This window comes from Mobula birostris, chromosome 25, assembly GCF_030028105.1.
Source record: "Mobula birostris isolate sMobBir1 chromosome 25, sMobBir1.hap1, whole genome shotgun sequence".
In the NCBI taxonomy this organism is placed as follows: domain Eukaryota; kingdom Metazoa; phylum Chordata; class Chondrichthyes; order Myliobatiformes; family Myliobatidae; genus Mobula; species Mobula birostris.
In genome coordinates, this window is record NC_092394.1 from 38,964,367 (window position 1) to 38,991,643 (window position 27,277).

The 27,277-nt window shown below is 39.4% G+C and overlaps 1 long non-coding RNA gene across 1 annotated transcript in view; it reads right to left on the minus strand.

The window, feature by feature from the left end:
• Positions 1-27,277, minus strand: part of LOC140187680 (uncharacterized) — a 109,002-nt gene that overhangs the window by 13,287 nt on the left and 68,438 nt on the right. The window lies entirely within an intron of this gene.

Below are 27,277 nucleotides of genomic sequence, written 5' to 3' on the forward strand. Positions count from 1 at the left end.
TGAAACCCTTCTCCAAGTTCTGCTCTAACAGATGGGCATCTTCCGGCAGGTTATCAAAGGTAGATCAAAGAGGGAGCATCAATCAGTCTTGCCTCATTTATATTATAATAATATCATTGCAAATTAGAACATACTCATAATATTCCCCTTCCCATGAAAGTCGCCCACCATCTTTTGATTATTAAAATAAGTACATTTTAGTATGAGATGGATAGTGGGTGTAATTGTTTTTTCTTGATCAGTCAATATAGCAATTGTGGATATTTTTTTTCCATTTGACTCATAATCCTGTACATACACAAAGAAGAGGCAAAAAATAAATTGACTTAGACACAGATCCTTTCAAAAGATCAAAGAAAATCATAAAATCTCTAAAGGTTTCTCAGTCCTTTGCCCCCCTCCATGATGAAAGCAAATCACCATCTGGGAAGGGAAGTTCAGTGCAAGCTGGGGGTAAAACAAAGAGAGATCACTCAGAGAAAGGTCAATTAGTAATGGATCTTGGGATAGTTCCAACACTCAGTTATAGAATTGTCCCTTGTATAAATTGAAGTCCTGCTAGTTTCAAGAACATTCAAAACTTACTTTATTTCATCAGACAGCTTGTGCTGTGATCACTACAGGAGATCATCTCCTCTTTCAGTCTGTCCTGTGAAACAATCTCCTCCCATAGAACTAGAGGATTTAGGATTATTCCAATATAAATACAAGCTTCCTTCATGTTGAAGTGGTTGCCAGGGAATAACATGCATTATTTAACTGTGTTAGCCATCTCAGTTGTGTAAAATTTTAAAAAAGAGGCTTTTGGGAAACAGAATGAATTCAAGAACGAGGCACCTTATTTCACAGTTGGACACGTCATGTCCCCATAACGGTTGAAGTATATACCACATCTTATGTACACGCAATAAATCATTTGTCTACCCATGGATATGGGCTATGCCAAGTCTTTGCAATTGATGCAGGACATACTGTGTCCGTCATAGGCTCAGGATACATCAAATGGAAGGTTTACGTAAAGTACTTCTGACATAAAATATTCATTATGGCCCGAAACTAGAGATTCTACTGTTTGGCAGGAAACAGGATAACTCCTAAGAGGTAGGGGGGACCTGATCAGAAAAAAAAAAGAAATGGTGTTCTGCAGGCAAATTTTAAGGAATAAGGAAAGAATTTGAGAAGTGAAACCATAAAGGTAGCAATCTCCAAGTTATTCCTGGTACTAGATGTTGGAGAGTAGCAGGATTGTACCAATAAAAGCGAGGCTTGAGAGATGGTAGAAAGGGGAGGATTTTAGGTTCCTATAGTACAAGGCCCAGTTCTGGGAAGATGGAACCTACAAGTGTTGGGTGAGTTGCATTTTGGTGGGATTAGACTTCTTGGGAGATGCTGGTGCTGGGGATCTGGCAGACTTAAACTAATTTGGCAGAATGTTGTAGCATTAAAAAAGATTACATAACACATAATCTTTTGGAGAAATAGCTATTATCAGAGCAATAAGAACCAGATTAATTAGAAGCCCTGGATGAACCACGAGATCCCCAATCTGCTGAGTGGCTGATCAGAGGCATTCGAGTCTGGTGATCAAGAAAGCTACAAGAGGTGCAGGCCCAGAACATAGCGATGTGACAGGGCCCAGGTCTATGAGCGATGAACGGCCCGATGTTTGGACGATTTAAACACCGGACTGGATGGATTGAAAAGATAGGGTCAGGCTGATTCTGCTTGCTTCTCCACAATGCTTACTCTGCTCTTCGCTGCACTGGTGCTGAGGATCGGGGCCTGCTCTAGCTCCTCGGAGCTTCATGTCCGTGGGCTTTGTGATGGTTTGTTTTGCTGTCTGATGAACTGAGGCTGAGCCTGAGAGCCTGCTCTGGGTTTGTACCTATGGACTACTGTTGTTCTGAGTGCTGTTTGCTTGCTTTCTTTGTTTGCACAATTTGATGTTTTTCTCTCTCTGCACATGGGGTGTCTGTTGGAATTTTTTAATGGGTTCTTTCACGTTTCTTGTGCTGTGGCTGCCTGTGAGGAGATGGATCTCAAGGTTGTATAATGTATACATTGATAATAAATATACTTTGAACATTGAATTTTGAATTTTGATCTCTGGAAACCCATGTCATAGGCAAAGTGACAATTCTAGACTAAATATGAATCCATGAAGGATGCTTAACATTTGTGGCAGGGCTTGAATAGTATTACCTCTTATAAAGTTAAATCAAGCAACATAGGCAACAGCAGGGCTTTCTTCTAGATGAGCTCAATGCCTTCTGTGCTCGCTTTGACAATCAAAACATGGAGGAACAATCAAGAATTTCCACAGCCCCAGATGATCCTGTGATTTCCGTCTCTGAGGCCGACATACGAGCAGCCTTCAGAAGGATGAACCCCATGAAAAGCATCCGGCCCAGACAGGGTGACTGGCCAAGTACTAAAGACCTGTGCAGATCAACCAGCTGGAGTGTTCACTGAAATCTTTAACCTTTCGCTTCAACTGCATGAGGTAACCTCCTGCTTCACGCAGGTTCACTTACACTATACTGGTGTCTAAGAAGAGTGTGGTGACCTGCCTCAATGACTATTGCCCAGTAGCACTTACATCCACAGTGATGAAGTGTTTTGAGGTTGGTGATTAAACGTTTCAACTCCTGCTTGAGAAGTGACTTAGGTCCATTCCAATTTGCTTACAGGCACAACACATCAACAGCAGATGCCATCTTATTTGCTGTTCACTGAATACTGGACAGCAAAGATGCATACATCAGGATGTTTTTATTGACTATAGCACAACATCCAATACCATTATCTCCTCAAAACTAATCATTAAGGTTCAAGACTTTGACCTCAATACCTCTCTGTGTAAATGGATCTTTGGTTTTCTCACTTACAGACCCCAGTCAGTTCGAATTGGCAACAGCATCTCATCCACAGTCTCCATCAGCACAGGTGCACCACAAAGCTATGCGATTAGCTCCCTGCTCTACTCACTTTACACTTATCACTGTGTGGCTAAGCACAGCTTCAATGCCATATTCATGTTTGCTGATGACTCCACTGTTGAAGGCCAAATCAAAGGTGGCGACGAATCAGCAAGTAGGAGGGAAATTGAAAATCTGGTTGAGTGGTGCCACAATAACAACATCTTGCTCAATGTCAGCAAGACCAAGGAGCTGATTATTGATGACAGGAGCAGAAACCAACCATCCATGAGCCACTCCTCATTGAAGAATCTGAGGCGGAAAGGATCAGCAACTTTAAATTCCTCTGTGTTATCAGTGGACCTGTCCTGGGCCCAGCATGTAAGTGCAATTATGAAGAAAGCACAGCAGCGTCGCTACTTCCTTAGGAGCTTGCAAAGATTCTGCATGACATCTAAAATCTTTGACAAACTTCTATAGATGTGTAGTGTAGAGTATTTTGACTGGCTGCATCATAACCTGATATGGAAACACCAATGCCCTAGAATGGAAGATCCTACAAAAAAGTTATCGATACAACCCAGTCCATCATGGGTAAAGCCCTCCCCACCGTTGAGCACATCTACATGAAGCATTGTTGCAGGAAAGCAGCATCCATCATCAGGTATCGGCATCACCACCAGGACATGCTCTATTCTCGCTGCTGCTATCAGGAAGAAGGTACAGGAGCCTCAGGACTCTCACTGTCAGGTTCAGGAATAGTTATTACCCCTCAATCATCAAGTTCTTAACCAAAGGGGATAACTTCACTTGCTCCGTCATTGAAATGTTCCCCTAATCATGGACCCACTTTCAAGGACTCTTGTTAACTATTGTTTATATATTGATTATTATAATTACTTTATTTTTGTATTTGCACAGTCTGTTGCCCTTTGGACACTAATTGAATGCCCAAGTTGGTGCAGTCTATCATTGATTCTATTATGGTTATTATTCTATCATGGATTTATTGAGTATGCCTGCAAGAAAGTGAATCTCAGGGTTGTACATGGTGACAATATGTACTTTGATAATAAATTTACTTCGAAGTAGATTACACATAAATGGTTTTACAGTAATTTAACATAAACACAATAGATTTTAAACGAGGTTGGAGAGTTGCAGCTGCAATTAACCATATCAGATTAAGATGTAATGGTAAAATAAGAAAACATGAAAGATAGCAAAGAGAAGAGAAGGGATGGCAGAGATGATTGACAAGAAAATTATAAAACTGTAAAGAGTGAGAACAGAGAAGTTGAGGGTCATTTCTATAAATTAGAAAAAACAGTCATGCTGTTACACTCCAGTAATTATTTGATAGGCAAGCAACTGATGGGAATGATTTGAACTGAAATGAATTGGAGTTGAATTGAATTGACTTTATTACTTGTATCCTTCATACACAAGGAGTAAAAATCTTTACGTTACGTCCCTGTCTAAATGTGCAATGTGCAATTTATAGTAATTTATAATAAATAGTATGTACAACAAGACAGTCAGTATAACATAGAAGTACAATTGTATCATCATGAATTATTCAGTCTGATGGCCTGGTGGAAGAAGCTGTCCCGGAGCCTGTTGGTCCTGGCTTTTATGCTGTGGTACCGTTTCCCGGATGGTAGCTGCTGGAACAGTTTGTGGTTGGGTGACTCAGGTTTCTAATGACCCTTCGGGCCCTTTTCACACACCTGTCTCTGTAAATGTCCTGACTAAAGGGAAGTTCACATTTACAGATGCGCTGGGTTGTCCGCACCACGCTCTGCAGAGTCCTGTGATTGAGGGAAGTACAGTTCCCATACCAGGCAGTGATGCAGCCAGGCACGATGTTCTCAATTGTGCCCCTGTAGAAAGTTCTTAGGATTGGGGGCCCACACCAAACTTCTTCAATCATTTGATGTGAAAGAGGTGCTGTTCTGCATGAATTCGTTTTTCAGCATCATTTCGTGACCGGATCAGACATAACTTGGCAATATTTCTTAAGTATAGAAATGCTGCTCTGGTCACTTTCTTTATGTGGAATTTAAAATTCAAATCTAAATTCAGGCTTTCTGCTTCTGATCTTACAAGGGGAGCCTAGTTCACAAGTTTATTAAGAAGTTGGGTCAGGGACCAATTTTCAATTTAATCTTTATTTATTTTTAAGAAATTATTGCTCATCCATTTGTTTATTGCAGCCATACCAGAAATCAGGGAAGTTAGGGCGTTATCATTGTGAGGCTCAACTGAGATGCAAAATTGTATGTCATCTGCATGACTGTGGAAATCTAACTTCTGGTTTCTAATGATGTCTACTAAGGGAAGCATGTATAAGGAGAAGAGCAGGGGACCAAGGGAGCAACACAAAAGGTTCATTGTATCTTTTAGAAAAATGATTATGACATGAATTCTATTTCTGAAAGACTAACTGGGTAAAAAAGTTGCCCCTAAATTTCCAAATGGATTTATTGATGCATACTTTGTATTTTGTGCCTTCTTAGTTTGGACTCTCTTCATTTGTTAACAAAAATGTGGCTTATAACCAGTAAGGCCTGGCATTCTCTGTAAAGATACTGTCTTATTGAATTTATCTCACAATTTCTGGTAGCTATTGACAAGCATGCATGCTCAGAGTTCTGCCCTGTTGAACTTTTTAAGCTGTTAGTGATTGGTTTGGCTAGCAACAAAAGTTCAAGATTTTTCAGACAGTCACAGATCTTTGACTAAAAATAAATATGTATTTTAAACACAGAAAGTACTGCTCATTAGAAAAATCTGTTCATTTGTTCCTTTAGGATGGCGGGGGGATGGTGGGTTGAACAGCCGATTTGCTGATGCAATCAATCATCAATGTTATTTCTGGGCTGTACTAAGTCATGAGGCTTTAGATTGTTGCTAAGTAATGACATTGAACTGATATCCATTTGTCTTAGATGCTGAGAAATGTTCAACTTTTCCTCAGGAAATGAATGCAAGGATAGAATTTATGGCAAAGAAAATTATATATGTATTATTGCAAGCAGAGCATCATCAGTCTTCATCTTGCACTTTTATTAGCACATAATGTTTGTGAGAGCCCTCAGGAGTAGATCATGAGATTCAAGAATGGATTTTGCGATGTATTATGAATTTGGCTGGGGATGAAGTTGGATTGGGTAGAACAAAAATTAACACAACATATTTGAATCCCAAACATTGGTAACAATAAAAAAAACCTAACAGTCACTTTTTAAAACTTAATTAAACTGGTTTTGAAATCTGGAGCAGTTACTGTTATGTTAACACATGTGCAGACGTGTTTCTGAGCCCTGGGGTCCTTTGTGTGCAGTACATAATTTTGCTGTCATTGTAATGGGTTTTGATGCTTGTTTCAATCTTCAGACAATGAGAACTATTCATTCTTTGCCATGTAATTTACATCTTGAGTGTATTTGCAGAAACAGCTGTTCATTTTTCAATGGTGCACATACACTTGCAAGGGTGTGAATAAAGGCCTTTGCAGGTACAGAAAGAGACCTTCATTGAGAAATTGATCTTTTCTTGTAATTAATTTCATGTTGTCAATACTCTATTATCTCAATATAGCAAGACCAACCTTCGGACCGTTTTAGTTGGTCTTCGAATAGGGAGGAAGGAAGCTGGTTTAGTCAAAAGCTTTCTTTGAAGTACCTGAGTGTTTAACTAATCACAATATTTATAAATTTTCCAATGAATAAAAACATTTCCAAAGTATATGTAAGGAAAACATTTAACAAAGCATGATAAATTGCAGTGTGGATGTTGGAAACCGTCAGAAACAACTCAGAGCAAATGTTGAATGCATTCCTCCAGAGTAGAGCTGCATAATGTTACAAATAGAACTAAGGTTCAAGACTAACATTTTCAAAAGTGTGTAAAGGAAAAAAAACAAATGCAAGAATTTTTAATGACTCCAGCAAAGGAGGAGCTTAAGAGCAGGTGCAATGTCTACTTGGTCTGCATTTAGAGTTTATGAAGTATGAGGAGGCAAGGTTGAAGTAATAAAGTTCATTCTGTTACAGACAATCAGCTCTTCAATACTGCCTGGAGTCACGGAATAAAAATATCAAGACGTTAGACAATCCCACAAATATGTAACTTGCTGGAGGCAATCTGTTGAGCTGGAACTTTCCCGGAGTGTTGGTAAACTTACAATATCACTGAATTGCATCATGAGGTCCCATACAATTTTATCAACCCCAATAATAATGTCAATGTAAGTGGAATGTTTGACAACCGTGAGTTTTCCAATCCACAGCCCAGTGAATTCCATTCAAGTGTAATCTATCCTTATGACAATCAAGATATTTCAAGACAGATGTGTTTCATGGTATTATCAAATTTGAAAAGTGATATAACCCAGTGTAATAAAGCAAGTAGCCAGACAAAGCAAGATCAGCACAATATCACACAGCATAACAAAAAAAAGCAACACCGTAATGTCATCTGGAGAAACAGGATGTGAAGTGGGTGGTGATGGGATGGGGAGATGTTGAGTAATTATTAAATATAACTCTTTAATAAAGAGTAAATTACATAGAGCAATACTACTATTAAAACCCAATGTGACATAGAGAGCATCACTGGTACCATATAATTTCCAGCACGTCGAAGAATATGAGAAAGATTGACTGAGCTAAGTGATCTTGACCAAAGAGAGCATGGGACTTGATTTTATTTACTGCTATCACAGTATTTAATGATTTGTGTAGCTGATTCCTTTGGATCCTTGTGATAAGAAGTATGCTAGGTACAGCTTTTTTCAAGAAAGTAATAACCTCACAGTGGTGTCTTGTCATTGATGGTGCCCCATCTGTTGTACAAACAATAGTGTAGTTGAATGGAATGTCCTTCTCTTTGAAAAATTGCTCAACAACCCAAAATATTGACTTCCCTTCATATCTATTTCTTGTCCCCTTGCAAATGATGGCTCTTGAGCCATGCTTTCATCTTTTATGAAGCAAACATAACCAGGAAGCAGAGATTCATCGCCATGCAAAGTTGTCTCATCCAACTGTAAAACAGTTCTATTGTCCTAAGCACATTGCACACTGTGTCTACTACATTCTCAGGCATTTCATCGATTTGTCTTTGAACAGGTGCTGGTATAAATCCGTATTTCAGATATTCCACACTACACTGACTACACTTTTTTTTCGTTTGGTTTGCTTCTGCTGTTTTCATTATGGATTAATGACCATGGTTAGTCACGGTCAACCTCAACCGCTGAGATCATTAAAGGGGAAAATTATAATGGTATCATAGCTCAGGCAGCACCTGACTCTGCCTGAAGATACATAAGGAGGGGGGGTAGCAATTTGTCAGTTGTGCCATGGGCTAGAGAATTGCAGTCAAGATCATTCAAAGGACAGATTCTGAACATTATTCCATTGAATGCCATAATTCATAGGAACTGATTCACTGCGTGAATTGAGTATGGGAATCATACTAGCCAGCACTGTGCTACAGTAGTGAATGGCAATAATACGTGGGCAGAAACAGGAAATAATACAATTTCTTTGGTCCAAATTTCTCATAGTATGCCAAATACCAAAGTGTCACATTGCTTTTCAACAACTGTAACATGCTTAGAGCAAAGTCTAAGAGAACGTTAGCAGGAGATGAGGTGATCATTGTAATCAATTATGAGGCACTGAGGATCAAATGCTTATATTAAGAAATATATCCCTTAAATTAAGCTTGCCATCCCTCAGCAGCCCCCCCCTACTGCCCCCTTTATCTTTATCACTCCCTTAGAAACTGCCACCGCCCCGATGGGGGTGGGGGGTGATATCAGGCACTTTAGGAACCACTGCTCTATAACATATGGTGGCTGAGAAGTATCATCATAGGCAATGAGCAATAAAATTTGTATGAAACATACAAAGTCTTTTGGTAATAATTATTTTCTAAATCTCAGCCAACTATAATTAAAAAGTCACAGAAATATATGACAGCATCTTTCAGTTATAGATATGTGTCCACATTGTAACTTCTTACTGGCAAATGATGGATTTGTTTTTGAATTTATGAAAGAACAAACTAAATGGAACATAAGAATAGATAGCAACACACATAAAAGTTGCTGGTGAATGCAGCAGGCCAGGCAGCATCTCTAGGAAGAGGTGCAGTCGACATTTCAGGCCGAGACCCTTCGTCAGGACTAGATAAGAATAGATAAGTACATTTAGCTCCTAAATCTGACTATATGATCATAGCTGATCTATATTCTACCCCATTTACACACCTTTGCTTCACATTTCTTGATATCATAGAGTCATATGGGATGGAAACAGGGTCTTAAGTCCAACTGGTTCATGCTGACTAAGCTACTCATTGAATACAGTCCTGTTTTCCTATGATTGGCTCCTATTCTACTAAATCTCTTCTATCTATGCACCTGTCCAACTATCTTTTGAAAGTTGTCCTTGTACCTGTCTCAACCACTTCTCCTGCCAGCTTATTGTCACCTGAGCAAAAAGTTGCCACTTAAGTTCCTTTTAAGCTTTTCCTCTCTCACCTTAAACCTATGATATCTATTCTTGATTCTCCATCTTGGGAAAATAGACAAAGTGTATTCACCCTATCAATGCCACTTACATTTTAATACAGTTTTGTAAGATCTCCCACCATTTTTCTACACTCCAAGGAAAGACGTCCTGGAATGTCCAACCCGCCCTCTTTAGCTCAGTCCCTTGAATCTCTTCTGCATTCTTTTCAGTTTAATAACATATTTTCTGTCATAGAGTGACCAGAACTAACATAATAGCATAACCTTCCAATCTCTATTCTCAGTACACTGATTGATGAAGGGCAACATGCCACAAGCCTTCTTCACCATCCTGTCTAACTGTAACTCGACAATCAGGGAATCATGTACTTGATCTCCAATATCCTTCTGTTTTACAACACTCTTCAGGGCGCTTCCATTAACTGTGACAGTGCTACTTTGATTTGACTTCCAAAAATGTAAAACCATGCGCTTGTCTGAATACAACTCCATTTCCATTCCTCGATCACATACCCAGCTGATCAAATTCTGCTATAATTCTTAGTAATCTTCTTCACTTTCTATGATACTATCTACTTTAGTGTCATCTTCAAACTTACTAACCATGTTTTGTCTATTCTCATCTAAATTTTTGGTATTAATGACAAACAACAATGGGCTGAATACCAGCTCCTGAGTCATAGACCTCCTGTCCGTGGAACAGCCATTCACTATCATCCTCTGCTTCCTACCACCAATCCAATTGTGTAGCCCACTATCCACTTGTTCATGGATTCCATGTGACTAACCTTCCAGTGGGGCCTACCATGGGAAAGGCTGAAGCCCATATAGATCACTGCACATTTACCACTCTGCCCTCATCGGCCTTCGTCAAAAACTCAGTCAAATCAAAAGACATGATACTTGTCTTGTCACTGTTTAAAAAGGACGTATGCAAAAGGAAGGTAACTATAGGACAATTAGTTTAATATCTGTAGTTAGGAAAATGCTTTTAGCTAACGTTAAGGAAGAAATAGCAAAACATCTGGATAGAGATGTTTCCATTAGGCACTCACAGCATGGATTCAGGAAGGGTAGGTCCTGTTTAACAAACTTATTGGAGTTCTTTAAGGATATAATGAGCATAGTGGATAGACAGGAAAAGGTGGATACTGTATTCTTGGATTTCAATTAGGTGCCACATTAAACAAAATCCATAAGAGAAGGATGCATGGATGCATGGGTAGTGTATCCATAAAGAGGATTGGTTTACCAACAGAAAGCAGAGAGTTGGAATAAATGAGGGGTTCTCTTGATGGCAATCAGTGATTAGTGGGGTGCCCCAGGGTTTGATGCTGAGCCTGCTGATGACACTAAATTGAGTGGAAAAGCAAATTATGCAGAGAGTGTGCAGAGAGATATAGATAGGTTAATTGAGTGGGCAGGTGGAGCACCATATTGGTAAGTGTAAGATTATCCATGTTGTAAGGGATAATAGAAGATAAGATTATCATTTAAATGGTGAAAGGCTGCAGCATGCTATCACGCAGAGGAACTTGGGAATGTTGCTGCATGAATTGCAAAAAGTTGGTTTGCAGGTGCAAAGGCTATCAAGAAGACAAATAGAATGTTAGCTTTCATTGCTAGACGGATTGAATTTAAGAGCAGGGACATTACGCTGTTGCTGTACAGGCAAACTGGTGAGATTGTACATGCAGTTCTGGTTTCCCACTTGAGAAAGTATGCACTGGGTTGGGAGACGGTGCACAGGGGATTCATCAGATTGATTCCAGAGATGAGGGAGTTAGTCTATGAGGAGAGATTGAATCACCTGGGACTATACACTAGAATTTAGAAGGATAAGAGGGGGTCTTATATAAAATCATGAAAAGGATAGATAAAAGTGTTTCCACTGGCAGGTGAGATTAGAACTAGGGACACAGCATAAGATGTGTGGGAGAAGAATTCAGACAGAGGTGAGGAGAAACTGCTTTTGCCAGAGAGTAGTAAGTACTGTATGTGGAATTTTCTGTCCAGGGAAGTAGCAGATGCTACCTCATTAAATATATTTAAGACATGTCCAGGTTTTTGCATTGCAGGGGAATTAAGGGCTGTGGGAAAAAATACAGTCAGGCGGAGTTGAGTTCACGGCCAAATCACCCATGATCTTATTGAACGGGAGAGCAGGCTCAACAGGCTAGGTGGCCGACTCCTGCTCTTATTTCTTATGTTCTTATGTAAAGTTTAATAGTTACAATACCCACAACATTTTGGGTGGAGAATTTAGAGTTCCACAGTCCGTCTTGTGAAAATATGCTTCCTGATAATACATTTGCATAGTTTAGAAAAAATAAAACTATTAAAATATAATAAACCCTTTCACGACTTCCTGAAAAGAGGAATTAGTCCTTACATTTCTTATCCAATCATTTTGTTGGAATTTACATTGGTGTATTATTGCCACTTGTACCAAGTTACAGTCTTGCATACTGTTCATACGAATCAAATCATTGCACGGTGCATTGAGGTAGAACAAGGTGAAGCAGTAACAGAACGTAGAATAACAGCTATGGAGGAAGTATAGTGCAGGTAAACAATAAGCTGCAAGATCATGACGAGGTAGATTGCAAGCTCAAGAGTCCATCTTATTATATTAGATTCAATAATCTTATAACATTGGGGTAAAAGCTGTTTTTGAGCCTGGAAGTATGTGTTTTCAGACTTTTTAAAATCTTCTGTGCAATGGAAGAGGAGAGAAGTGAAAATGCTCAGGGCTGGTGGGGTCTTTGATTAAGCTGGCTGCTTTATTAAGGCAGTGAGCAGTATAGACAGAGCCCATGAGGGGAGTGGGGGAGGCTGGTTTCCACAATCTTATTAACTGTGTCCATAACTCTCTGCAAGTTCTTGCAATCATACATAGGGCAGTTTCCATACCAAGCCATTATGCATTCAGGTTGGATGCTTTCTGTGGTGTATCAATAAATATTGGTAAGGGTTGGCAGGAACATGCCAAATTTCTTTAACCTAATGAAATCATGTATGTGAGTGGATAGTTAAATGCTGGAGGAGATCTGTTAAGATGGTGGTGCTAGATTATGAAGTAGTTACTGAGCAATATTTTTGTTGTATGGGAACTTACTGAAGCCAAGTGATTATATCTTTTTGAGCATTGAAGCCAGGATTCCTGCTGGTGTACCTCCATTTTATCTTCTTTCATATAGTCAATATGAACAGCCTCTTTTTCCTTGCAGCTAAAGTCAACATTCTGTTTTGGTATTTCTACCCTTTGGGCTACTAACAGTCCCATCATCGATAAAGCTGAGGACCTCCTCCCGAAGTCCTTATCAGCCTTCCAAGATTACTTCTCTTCCAGTCTGCACACTACACTTTCATCAAAGTGGGTAATGTGAGATACACATACAGCTCTGAGAAAATTCTATTCCAACTGTAAATGAGCAGGTTTCCTGTTCAACATTTCCAGAAATATTTAAATTATGATAATCAGCAAGGGGGTGCAGTGATGACACAACAGTTAACAGACCGACAATGTAGCAAACCTCAAACCTCAAGTTAATAATCAGAAATTAGGAAAAGCACCAAAATTCAGAGTTCAAAGTACGTATACTATGTACAACCTTGAGATTTGTCTCTTCACAGGCAGCCACAAAACAAAGAAACCCAACTGAGCCCGTTAAAAAAAGAAGACTGTCAAACACCCAATGTGCAGAAGAAAAAAAATAAATTGTTGCAAACAATAAAAGTAAGCAAATAATATTCAGAACTGAAGTTTACGAAAATGAGTCCACAGCCGTGAAGTGATGATGACCATAAAAAACACTATTGTATAATGCTAAAAATCCATCTGTTTTGCTTTTGGTCTTTAGGGAAGGAGCTCTGCCAAACGTACTTAGTCTGGTCTATATGTGACCCCAGAATCACACCATGTGGTTGACTTTTAAAGGTAGTCTGAAGTGGCCCAGAAAGCCACTTGGACAGTTCCTGCGGCATTCATGTTAATAATACTGCAGGAGTTCAGGAGGTGAGTCAACTCTGCTTCTTTCTGCAGAGCAAATTAGGATTGGCAGTTAGGTTAGCCTTATCAGGAAAACACAAATTGCATTAGAATATATAAATAAAAACAAGGATCATTACCAAATTCTTTTAGGCATGTGTGTCTTATTGGCAGAATAGGCATTTAGCACAAAATTCCTTCCTTTCCCACCCAATGTTACTCAATCCTTCATCAACATCCTTTTCAGATTTTGGAAGTGCCAATTTTGCTTCATTGTTAAGTCATATTCTATGTTGATTTTAGATAAACTCCACTATATTGCATGACTCCATAATATTTATCCAAGCACTCAAAAAGCATTAGTATCCATAAAATCTGCTATACAGAACCTGTACAGATAAGCACCAGTACTGTTTATCTTTTCAGACTACAGAGCCTTTATAGTGCTAGAATTATATAACAGCCCAAGTCAACAATCAACCATTTGACACAAGATTTTAAATCTTCAGTGACTAAATGTTGCATGATAAATAATTATGTCTGCTTCTTCTGGATTAGGTATTTGTGTGCCTAATTAGATGAGCTATAAATTAAACTAATGTTAGACCTTCCTGAAGAAGCTGTTTAATGGGGCTTTGAATACTTCGTGCTCTGTGTATGTGAACTCTGTTAGGTTGTAAACTTGGTGGTTCCAAATCCTCCTTTTCTCTTTACAAAGGTTATGAACTAAAGAGAGCATTAGTGACCTTGAACTAAAGAGAGCATTAGTAAACTTGCTTACACATGTTGAGTTGCTGCTTGGCTACACTGAGTAAAACAGATCAGATATGGTTGAATATTGAGCCAAATGGGGACGTAATCCTTACACTTTATAAATACTTAAAACACACTTTAAAAAAATGTATTGTTTGTCTGCTTAAGTACGATAAGAAAACTGAACCTGATTGGGGATAGAATGGAGTTGACATGAACAAGGAATCATTTTTACTTATTCAGTGGACATGGACATCAATGGTAAAGCAAGAAGGTACCAACCATCTCTGATTACCTTCAATCCTATTTTCTTGAACCGTCACATTCCATCTTGTGAAGACACTACCAAGATGTTGTTGGGCAGGACTCCAGGATTTAAAACCAGCAAGGATGAATGAATAACAATATAATTCCAAATTAGCATATCATGAGACCTGGAGGTGACACCCAAAGATAGTGTGTCCTGTGTTCCTGACCTTTTTATTGTGCTAGGCATCTTGAACTAGTTAGTTGTCATGGTTACCAGTTTGGTAGCTTCTTTTGGAGTAGTTTAGCTAAATAACCACAGCACATTTTATGAATGGGACAAATTGTAGCCACAATGTGCTTGTGGTGAAGAGAGCATGTGTCTGAGGAAGTAACTGGGATGTTAGTCAAGCCATCTGTATTTTTCTAGATGGTGTTGAACTTCATTAGTTTTATTGGAGCTGCACTCATCCAGGCAAGTACGTAGTGTTCAATCACATTTCTGTTTGTGCAATTGGCAGTAAAGTTTGTTATTTCTTGATAAAAGAAAGTTTATTGATGAAACAGATGATGATGGCTAAGCATGAGGATTTCATCAGACTGAGATGATTGGCCACCAATCAGCACACCACCTTTCAGTATGATTGCAGACCATTTTGCTTCTTGATTCACAATAAGTTTGATCAAACAATGTCAATTGACGTCATACTCATTCAAACACTGACTTGATATCAATGGCCATCACTTTCACCTCCACTCTGGAGTCCAGCATTTCTCTCTGTGTGAATTATATCAGCATACTCTATGGTGTTGTTGGAAAGCCACTAAATTAAGCAAACATTCATTTATTGGATGTGACACTAATGGCAAAGCAAGAAGGTATTGAGGATTCCTAGTTACTGTTGACCCCGGTTTCTTGAGCTATCAGAGTCTATCTTGTGAAGGCATTCCCATTCATGACTCATGTAATGTTGGTGCTGTAAATTCTTTTCTTTAAAAAGTCCCTTTGACAACATAACTTACTGCACAAATAGTATATAAACTATATATGTTATGTGGACTGCAGTGATGAGTCTGGAGCAGAGTAGCTCCAGAAAAGATGAAACCATCAGTGAGCAACCAGCTCACAGCATTGTCAACGTCATCATTATGACTTTTTTGTTGAATGATAACACATTGATTAGTTAGATTTGTCCTTTTCATGGATGGGCTTATTTTCAACATTGCTAGGTTAGTGCAAATGTTTCAACTACTTGACAACCTTAGATAGAGGGGAATCTGGTTATGGAATGCAATTCTTCAGCACTACAGCTAAAGTGTTTTCTGATCCTATACGTAGATCTTGTTGTGTCCTTTATTCCTATATTTCCAGCCTTTTTTGAATATCATGTTGAATTATTACTTTAGTTGAAATCTCTCTTCTGTAATAGTGTTGGCCTCAGGAAGGATCAGAGGTGGATCATTCACTGGGCGTTTCTGGCTGAAGATGAATACAAATGCTTCAACACTGTCTATAGCACAAAGTTCCCAAACAATATAAATGCTGGGCATCCTTGCAGCCTCCTTCTGCTCTTCCCATCATTTGTTTAAATAGTCACTATTTCATGCTACTGGTGTTACAACTCAGCAAGACAGAGACTTAATCTTTATATATCCTTCGTGCAACTTCTAGTAAACCTCCCCCCACCCCCACCATCACTGAACCAGGGTTTGATAGTAATGGTGGTAGACTGAGGGGTATGTTAGACCCAGATAAACGAGATTTTGGCAGTATACAGTTTCTCGGCACAGATGGCCCTCATGGATGCCCCTTTTGAATGACCGGCTCTTTTCAAGGTGTATCCCTCCTAAACAATGATATTACAACATAACAATACATTGGTGTCAAAATAGAACATACTTTCCACAGGGAATGCTGAGAACACCTCAGTTAATGCTGTTATGGATAGAAGCATTGCATATGTCAGACTGGTTAACTGCTTGTCCCTTGCCATGAGATTGTACAGACTGGACTTGTTTTTCCTTGAACAAAACAGCTGAGTGGAGATCTGTTAAAATATATTAAAATTATGAGATATACAGACAGGGAAGATAGTCAAAATTATTTTTTCCATCATGGGGATGTCAAAAACAAGAGCGCATAGTTTTAAAGTGAGAAACAGGAAACTTAAAGGCAAGACCTTTCTAGAGATAATGGTTGAATCCCAAGTGGAAGTGGTGAAATCAGATACATTTGTTATGTTATATATATATATATATATATATATATATATATATATATATAGAGAGAGAGAGAGAGAGAGAGAGAGAGAGAGAGAGAGAGAGAGAGAGAGAGATAGAGAGACATCTGAATAGGCAATATATAAATGTGGACTAATGGGATTAGGTTGACATGGATGTGGTGGGATGAAGGGCCCATATATGTGTTGAACAGCTGATAAGATTTGGATACTCTTTCTGGCCTGTATAACAATGGTGTTGGCCTTGCCAGTGGAACAGGGTATATTTAGGGATTAGTATCTAAAGCATGATTCTGTGTGCATGATACAATAGGTAGCTTCTAGACTAGACTCTGTCACTGGTGTCCAAATCACTCTCTTCCTCCAAGCAGTTTTTGATACAACTGAATGCTTCCCTTATTTACCACCCTATCCACCTGTTTATCCACTTCTAAAGAACTATGGACTTGAATGATAGGTTTTCTGTTCATCAACATTCTTAAATGCCCTACCAATTATTACATAGGTATGTCTTAACCCTATTTAACTTCCAAAAATACATTGCCATTGATGTGTCAGGATTAAATTCCATTCACCAACCCTCCATCGAATCCCAACTGCTTATGTGGGGAAAAGTAACCTTCCTCCCTGTACACAAAGTCAACCAGTTATTGTGTCATCCACAACCTGTTAGAGGAGAGTTAAAAGTCAAAAAATGACACTGGGACCAGAGTCACATGTTGACTGGACCATGTAAACGCACAGACTTTCTTTCCTAAAGTATACTTATGAATCAGGTTGGATTTACAACATCCCTGTATAAGTGAGACTATTTTTTGATTGGATTATGAGTAACAGAAGTATAAATGGGTAAATTGCCAATGTTCTCACTGAGAAAAAGGAAGTTGACCTGCAATCTAGTTACTGTTTTGGGGATTTTAAACAAACTATTTTCCATTTTGTCTGTACAATAGAATCTAAAGGCATGCTCTAGGCTTGCAATGTGGTGATATGGTAGGTTGCTGTGGGGAGAGAATTCAAAAACAATTTGGAAAACAAACTGAGCAGGCAATCTGTGAAAGAGATTATAAAATGTATTAATTTATTCGTGCAAATTGGACCATTTTATTTCAGAATACTACTTTTGGAAATATAGTATATGTGCAATTTGAGAAAGGTTACGATAGTAATTTGAAAACTTCTGGCTTCTGAAAATCTGAACCACTGTGTATATCACTGTCAACCAGGGTTGTTAAAGAATAAATGAAAATGATTACTATGAATAATAAGAAATTCAATTGCTATGATGTCAAACAAGCAAAGTGGTTGGTGGAAATCAAACTAGAGGGGCTTCAATATTTTGTGGTACTCTTTCTGCTCTGTCACATGGCACTAATCATTAAGTGAAATCATTGAAGTTTAATGAAGTAGAAGTTTAAGGGAGTGGTGGCTTTGACTTGTACAGACAGATTGATGCTCCTTCAGAAACATGGCTACATTGGTGAACAATCCAATCCCACCTGGTTTCAACTGGGTAGATTAAGCTAGAACTGCTCCCAAGGATTTCTTTGTCAATGAACCTCGTTGGGTTGATGATGGAGAACGTTGGGCTTCTGTGATGACCTGCTCTAAAATCCTCCTTTCCATAAACCAACATTAATTTGGATGCAGAAAATATGAAATTTAAATAACAGTAAATATTGTATTGGCATTGGTTTATTATTGTCATATGTCCCAAGATACAGTGAAATGCTTGTCTTGCATACTGTTTATACAAATCAGATCATTACACAATGCATTGAGGCAAAATATCGTAAAACAATAATAATGCAGAGTGAAACGCGAAAGCTACCAAAAAAATGCAGTGCAGTTAAACGATAAGGTGCAAATTTATAATGAGGTAGATTGTGAGGTCTAAAGTCCATTTTTCATATGAGAGGACTATTCAAGAATCTGATTACAGTGGGATAACAGTGTAATAGAACCTGTTCTTGAGCCGTGTGGTACGTGCTTTCAGGCTTTTGCAGCTTCAATCCGATGAGAGGGGGAGAAGTGAGAATGTCTGGGATGAGCGGCGTCTTTGTTTGTGCTGGCTGCTTTACTGAGGTAGCGAGAAATGTAGCCAGAGTCCCTAGAGGAGAGACTGCCTCCTGTGATGTGCTGAGCTGTGTCCAAACTCTCTGCAGTATCTTGAGGTCACATGAACAGCAGGTGCCATACCAAACCATTATGCTTTCTGTGGTTCATTGATAAAAACTGCTAAGAGCCAATAGGGATAAGCCAAATTTGTTTAGCCTCCTGAGGAAGTAAGGCATTGTGAGTTTCTTGGCTGTGACATCAATATGGTTGGACCAAGACAGGCTATCAGTGATGTTAACCCCTAGCAACTTGAAGCTGTAAATCCTCTCAACCTCAACTCCATTGATATAGACAGGGGCATGTGCACTGCCCCTCCCTATATAGTAGTATATTTGTTTGTGAGTATGTTTGTCTTAAGAATAAGTTTTAAATTTTGAGATAACTGAATTTTAAATGAAAGGGAAAAAGCTATCAGGAATTCAGTGGCAAAGAAGTGGGAGATCACAGATTACATGCTCTTGGGTTTTAACAATTTACTATTTTATTTTTATCCTTCCTTTGTCTTTTGCTTAATATGGGAATTGGTATGGAAATAGTTGAGGAAGAATTATCTGTCAGGGTGACACCTATTGAAGTCGGACAACGGCAGTTCAAGAATCTTGACGACCCTGACCAGCTCTTGAAACTGATCACTACCATTCACAAACGCTTCACCCCCGGAGAGAAACAGAGAATTTTGTCTGAGCTGCCCTTATTTAAAGTTACTCATTGCTTGCGGGAATTCAGAATTCTGCACAAGATCAAAGAAATTATTGAATTTCATCAGATGCACCCAAAAGATAAACATGTGTTAGTTAAAGCTAAATGCCTGAGGAGATTGTGGGATAGTAAACCCAGGGAGTGTGTGATGGCACATAGGTAATTGGTGGGAATATCAGTAATGAGGAAAAATATTGCTACTTTAAGGAGGAAGTGAGGCAGTGATAACGGGGGAGGTGAGAGTAACTGGGGAAGATAATGTCAGTGGTTCAGAGAGCTGATGAGTTGGCCATGGATTATGCAGATTGTAAATATTAAGCATATAAGGAATATTTGGGCTGGACAATCCAGCGAGGAATGATCCAGTATTTCTGGAAATGCTGAAAGAAGACCTGAGCTCAGCCCACCAGAAAATTTTAGACTTGGGGAAAGCAGTGGATTTGATAGTATCATTGGCTGGTGAGATAGACCAGAAAAGTGGGAAGAAAAGTCGTAAAGTGGCTGTAGTGAATGTTGTGAAGACACAGAGGACTTGTTTTGTGTGCCAACAATCTGGACACCAGGCAAGTAAGCGTCAGAGTAGACATAGCAGGGTAAAGAAGATGATATGTTACAACCGTATCTTCTCAGTCCATAGCTGGAGGTAGGGTCCTAAAATGGGAGAGAGGTATGAGAGTCACCCACCAAAGTAGGCAGGAACCACAGTAGCACATTTTCTATCTGATCTGATTGTCAACCAGAACTAGTGACAATAGCATCCATATCAGACAGACAGCAGGCAGCCGCCTCCATTGCCAGTACTGGATGTACACAAGAGAATTATTAAGGGGCTATCAATAGAGTATGTTAGTAGGCACAGGGTTTTCGGTGTTGATAGTGGATGTATGACTGGCGAGGTGATTTACAATATCAGTGCAGAGGAAAAGCAATGAGGGCCCTCACAGAAGAGGGAACTTTAGGTATTTGAGATATAGGAAGTGAATCCTACAGTAGATTTCTGGGTATGTTCAAATAATGAGGGGACTATCCAAGGGATAGGCACACTTGGTAAGGCAGAAACTATCATTGACTCAGGAAAGGGAGAAATAACATGAACAAGACAGGGACAGCAAACATGTATGATCCACAAAGCAGCCAACATGGTTGACAGAGAGACAGCAACTCTGATAAGTAGGGACAGGAGATAGGACAATGTATGTGAAATATGTCAAGAATTTCCAGAGGTAGGGGCCAATCACAGACAGGAAGTGTTAGAAGCAGTGCAGCTGCCTGTGGAGGAAGCAGCAGTTAAAGACACACTAGAAAGGGGAGAACAAGGAGTAAAAAGGGAATGAGTGGAGATGTAGGTCCATATAGGTCCACGTAGAGACATGGTGGTTTAGTAATTGGGAAAAGGATCTGAAGTGAAGGCATTTTCGTTACCCCACTTAATTAGATGCTCCTTGAAGTTTGGCCTTCCTGGGGCAGATTTCTGTCCGGGGCCAAGAGGAGGATATGTTAGGTATCATTCTTGAGTTATGACATTATGTAGCGGTCAGTGTAACACTATTACACCAGCCACCTGGCTTCAATTCTGGCACTGTCTGTAAGGTATTTGTATGTTGTCCCTGTGACCAAGTACATTTTCTCCAGGTGCCGCAGTTTCCTCCCAATTTCCAAAAAACATACAGGTTATTGGGTTATTTGGGTGTAATTGAGCGATGTGGGCCTGAAAGGCCTGTAAACGTGGTGTAGCTTTAAAATTTAAAATTCTAGTCCTCTTGAAATGAAAGCTAACATTGCATTTGCTTAACACCGGCTCAACCTGCAAGGGGAATCCAACATAAGTTCCTTGGATTTTTGAATTTTCTCCCTGTTTAGAAAATAGCCTATATTTTTTTCCTTCTACCAAAGTGCATGGCCATGCACTTTCCTAACAATATTTCATCCGTTCTTTCTTTGCCCATTCTCCTAAGTTGCCTAAGTCCTTCTGCAGACTCCCTGCTTCTTCAACACTACCTGGCCCTCCAGCCATCTTTGTATCATTTGCAAACTTGGCCATAAAACCATCAATTCCATCATCCAAATCACTGACATAGCAGCATAACAAGAAACGGTCCCAACACCGACCCCTGTGGAACACCTGCTAGTCACCAGCAGCCAGTCAGAAAAGACTTGCTTTATTCCCACTCTTTGCTTTCAATCAGCCACTGCTTTATCCATGATAGAATCTTTGCTGTAATACAGTGATTACGTGTCCTAAGGGGGCTAGGGAAAATAGAAGTTGTCGGGGGGCACTCAAGATTCTTTGGGGGAGGTGGTAAGGAGCACCGTAAGTTGAGGCATGAGACCTGACCAACCATTAGAAGAGCGGGCACTTCCAAAACAAAGGATGAGGCACTGGAACACAGGAAGAACCACAGCCCTGTAGGCAGTGAGCACTTGTTGTCACAATGCTTCTGAAACTCAGCAACCTCGTCAGACCTTACCAATCAAACAGACATTATTTGGGATGCATAAATTAGCAACCAGAGTGCCAGCAGTTCCCCTTGACTCATGGAACGGAGCAAGTTCATGCAATTTAACAGCTGGTAAGTTAAGTACACTCTCTCAGCTTTCTCTACAGATCTATGGAAAACTGGTCGTGCAATGGTACAATGCTAGCCGGAACTAAATGGTGAAATAGAGCCAATCAGTGAACCTGCTGACCCTGAGGATTCCCCTTAAGGTGTTCAAAGCAAACTCTGCTTCATTTATGCTGCCAAGAACCATCTTTGGGGATTATGAGGCCTTAGGTGATTGGTTAACTGTACTAACTGGAATAATATAAAGGTAGCTTGCCAAACACCAGCTCTATCCCAACTAACATTCAGATTCCAATCTAAATTCTTGTCAATGCAATTTTTGCTGTTGTGATCATCTTCATTTTCACCTCGCCACTCCTTTGTGTGCACCTACCGTGTCAACTTCTGCTGTTGTCAATATCCGAGAGACATTCCCAGTTTGTGTTAATTTTTTATTTTAATTTATCCCTGTTAATGATGGATAAATATGTATGGTGTGATCTCTATGAGTCTTAAGGTGGTGAAGCTTTGAATTCTAATCCTGCTAAGAAATGGAAACTGCAGAAAGTGCATCAATACAATGTTACGTACCTGGAGTATTGTTTTATTCTCTTCCTGTCAAATCAGTGATGCCCCATATGTCTTATTTGTAATATTGTTCTGTCTAATGAAGCCATAAAACCATCAAAATTGCAGGAACACTTCTGTAAAAGACACCCTGAAAAGGCTACTTATGGCATTACTCAGTTCCAGAAAATGAAAGAAGCCTTTGAGAAGTGTTGCACACTGGAGTCAATTGCCAAGAAAGCTGAAAGTGACCTTGATAGTCCTTTCATTGCTTCTTATAACATTTCCAAAATAACAGCAAAGTGTGGAAAATCTCATACAATTGGTAAAAGATTAATAATGCCTGCTGTATCAGGAGTGCCCATGACAGTTCTCAAAATGGATACTAGTTTTTTTTCTAATCAACTCATCTGTGTAATAACTCCGTATCTCGTTGTATTGCCGAAACGAGTGAAGACATTGAGTATCAACTATGCGCAGAGCTACAAAAAAAACAGAATTTGGAATATAACTGGATGGAAAACATATTTTCTATGTATCTATGAGTCAACTGTGCGAGACAATGAGGCATTGCTAATGGCATATGTATGGTTTATCAAGAATGGAAATGTTTATGAAGAGATTCTCTTTTGTAAAAAGTTAAAAACAGATATCAGTGGAGAATCAATCTATGATGAGCTCAAAATGTATATTGTGGACTAAGGTATTCCAATTAGAACATGATTTCTTGTGCAACACATGGAACACCATATATGACAGGTTGCCATGCTGGTCCAGTGGTATTTCTGAAAAAGGAAATTCCAAGTCTGTTTGCGATACAATTCTTCATCAACATGTCGCAGCCAAAAACCTCAGCCAGCGCCTTTTTTCAAGCATGTCACTTGTCCTCCTTATTTGCTAACTTACCCTCATTTTCCATCTTTTTCCTCATAGCATTTTTAGTAGCCTTCCGTTGTTTTTAAAGGTTTCCCAATCCCTTAACATCCCACTAATTTTTGCTCTATTATATGAATTCTCTGTTGCTTTTATGTTTGCTTTGACTTCCCTTGTCAGCCACGGCTGCATCATCCTGCTTTAGAATACTTCTTTTTTGAGATGTATCTATCCTGCGCCTTCTGAATTGCTCCCAGAAACTTCAGCCACCATCTCTGCTAGTGCCCCTTCCAAAAAATTTAGGCCAGATCTTCTCTTATGCCCCTGTAATTCCCTTTACTTCACTGTAATAATTATACATTTTTCTTTTGCTTCTCTCTCTCAAATTATAGGGCGAATTCTGTCATATTATGATCACTGTATCCCAATGGTTCCTTTACCTTAAGCTCCCTAATTAGATCCAGTTCATTACTAAACACCCAATCCAGAATAGCTAACTCCTAGTGGGCTCAACTACAAACTGCTCTAAAATCATCTCTATTTATGTTGTCTGGTTGCTGAAACATTAAATCTTGTGTACTGAATAATTTAAATTCAACTTGCTCTTCTGTTAAAATAAGCTTATATGAACTTATCCTGTAGCACTTGAGTTAGGGAGGTGAAAAAAGTTCATATTAAGGACATACTGTATTCATGAATATGGTGATATAAGCACTAATGGTTTCACCTAACCTTTCTTTGTTGGTTCCAAGTCTGTAACTTTCGATGTTCTCATGGGAGAAAGGCAAGCTGGTGGAGCTGCAAATATGGCCAGATGAGCTGTGATCGAGCAAGCTGGTCTACTCCTGTTCCTATTTCCTATGTTCCTTATCTCTGAAATTGCTGAAATATAGTGGCTTTGCAGACTCTCAGTCACTTCATTTAATGAAATATCTTTTGTCCTATTTTGTCCCAGCAAATCTACTAATGGGATAACTGAACCTAATTCTTTTTGTATTATATGGCTTCATTTTAAGCAACCTTTTTTTTCCTCTCAATTTCAACAGAATTACTTGTTCCGAAGAACTGAAGAGTTCACACAAGGATCCTTCCCACCGGTCCAGCAATCTTTTTGATCCCTAACGTCAGGAAAAAAGTGTTGTAGCATTAGAACAAGGACTGTTTGGATGAGAAACAGCTTCTTCCATCAAGCTGTGAGACTACTGAACACCATGGCACCACCCAGGTTCCATCACTAAGGAAGCACCAGTTAGTGTTATACCGTTTGCTTTTTAACTTGGGTTGTAAATATACTTATGCTAAATGTCAGTCTTCTGGAATATATTTTATTATGTTAACTTATTTCTGGTAATATTACTTTATATGTTGTGTGTGAGTTATACATACTGAGTTGTACACCTTGGTCCAGAGAGACGTTATTTCGTTTGGCGGTATACATGTACACAGTTGAATGGCAATAAACTTGGTCTTTATCATAAATATGGTTGCCAGTTCTGAGCTGCCATCTTGCACCATTCCTGCTTTAACAGTCACTCTGCTTCTATTCACCAGTCTGCGTCTATTATACTTCATTTCACTTTGATTGAACCCGAACTCGTCTGGTCCTTGATATTTCTGTGTCTGATGGTGAATTTTCAGATGCACTGTTACAGTGAAAGTATAGCCACTTGATTTCACTACTTCAGATAGCAATAACTTTCATCAATTCTTGTCACCAGTGTAATTTGTATGCCTCCATGGGTTCATAGTTTATAGTGATGAAACTTGTCGTGTGCAGAATGGTTAATGGGAAATGCAGAGAACTCCAGAAAGTGTAAACACGAGAGAGACACATTTATTGCCTTGTCTTTCATCCCTCTGTTCATGTGGTTCCAGCTTCTGCCTCACTCCTCTCTCACTTCTTTATTTTGCCCATCTCCCCTCTACTACAATCTCAGTTCCCAAGAAAGGTTCCGACCCTAAATGATGAACATCCCTTTGGTTCCTTGGCTGCAGCATTACCCACTGAGTTCCTCCAGCAGTTTGGTTGTTGCTCTAGAAGGTGCATCTGATTTATCTGAGTTCTTCCCACACTGCACGCATATGCACAATGCACACATGAAGAAGGACTATGCAATGATGACACACAGCAATTGTACTCTTATTTACATACACTTTATCGCTACTCCCCTTCAAGAGGGAAAAATAAAACTAGTTTAAAAAGTCTACTAACCTACTGAAATTGCTGGTGAACACAGCAGGCCAGGCAGCATCTCTAGGAAGAGGTACAGTCGACGTTTCGGGCTGAGACCCTTTGTCAGGACTAACTGAAAGAAGAGATAGTAAGAGATTTGAAAGTGGGGGGTGAGTGGGAGATCCAAAATGATAGGAGAAGACAGGAGGGGGAGGGATGGAGCCAAGAGCTGGAAAGTTGATTGACAAAAGGGATATGAGAGAATCATTGGACAGGAGGCCTAGGGAGAAAGAAATAGGGAAGGGGGAAGCCCAGAGGATGGGCAAGGAGTATAGTGAGAGGGACAGAGGGAGAAAAAGGAGAGAGAAAAAATATAAGAAATAAATAAATAACGGATGGGGTACAAAGGGGAGTTGGGGCATTAACGGAAGTTAGAGAAGTCAATGTTCATACCATCAGGTTGGAGGCTACGCAGATGGAATATAAGGTGTTGTTCCTCCAATCTGAGTGTGGCTTCATCTTGACAGTACAGGAGACCATGGATAGACATATCAGAATGGGATACTGTACCTCTTCCTATAGATGCTGCCTGGCCTGGCAACTTTTGTGTGCGTTGCTTGAAATTCCAGCATCTGCAGATTTCTTCATGTTTGCGCTACTAACCTACTGTACATGCTTAACTGATATGGTTTCAATTGCTCTTCCACCTTCGTAACTGTATTGGACTTCTGGTGCTGCGTGTGAAAAAAGCATTAACTAACATTTCCAAAGTTTTACTATGAAACGTGCCCTTCCTATAAAAAGATATTGGATACTTATTATTAAATGTGAGCATTTATTGCCTTATTATTGACCCTGAGGTGCTCTCCTGAGATTGAAAGGTGTGAAATTTACATATAGTTAGTAGAACACTGTCTGGCTCTTTTTTAGGATTAAACACATTGTACCAATTAGACATTGCTGTCATTATTTTATTACTCTTTACCAGAATGTTCTAGAAGGTCTGGAAATCATTGCAGTAAGTTATCATCACAGCAATTAGAGTGCTTATTCAGTCACAATAGTATTGAACTTGTGAGCCAAATATATTGGTCACATTATCTAATTTGTTTCGGTATGTTATACAGTGATATAATCTGTTGTCCAGGATAAAATCTGCCTACAATGACAGATTTTCACATCCTAACAAGATGCCTCCTGAAGCTGATGGCAGTTGTGTTCAGACCTAGCAAATGCTGGCTGCTGGGCCTCATTTAAATCCCAGCTGTCTGCTGTTTGCCTGTGTTGGACTGAGCTAACTATTTAGGGGAACTGAAAGGTGTGGCCTGGAGTCCTGTCCTGGCATTAAGTACAGGCTACAGGCAGCTAGTCAAGCCCAGTGGTTTGACTGGTCCAGTTAAGTTCCTGGTTGATGGTGATCCCAAATAAATGATCGGTGGAACTTAGCAATAGTAATAATATTGATTATCAAGGGCAGAGTTTCGATTCTTTCCAATTGTGTTAATGCCATTAAAGGGCCTGTAAATCATTCCAATCAGTGTTTTATGTCCATGGCCCTCTCTTCATCCATACTTCAGCTTTGTCAGACCTTTTTTAAATCACTAAGTTT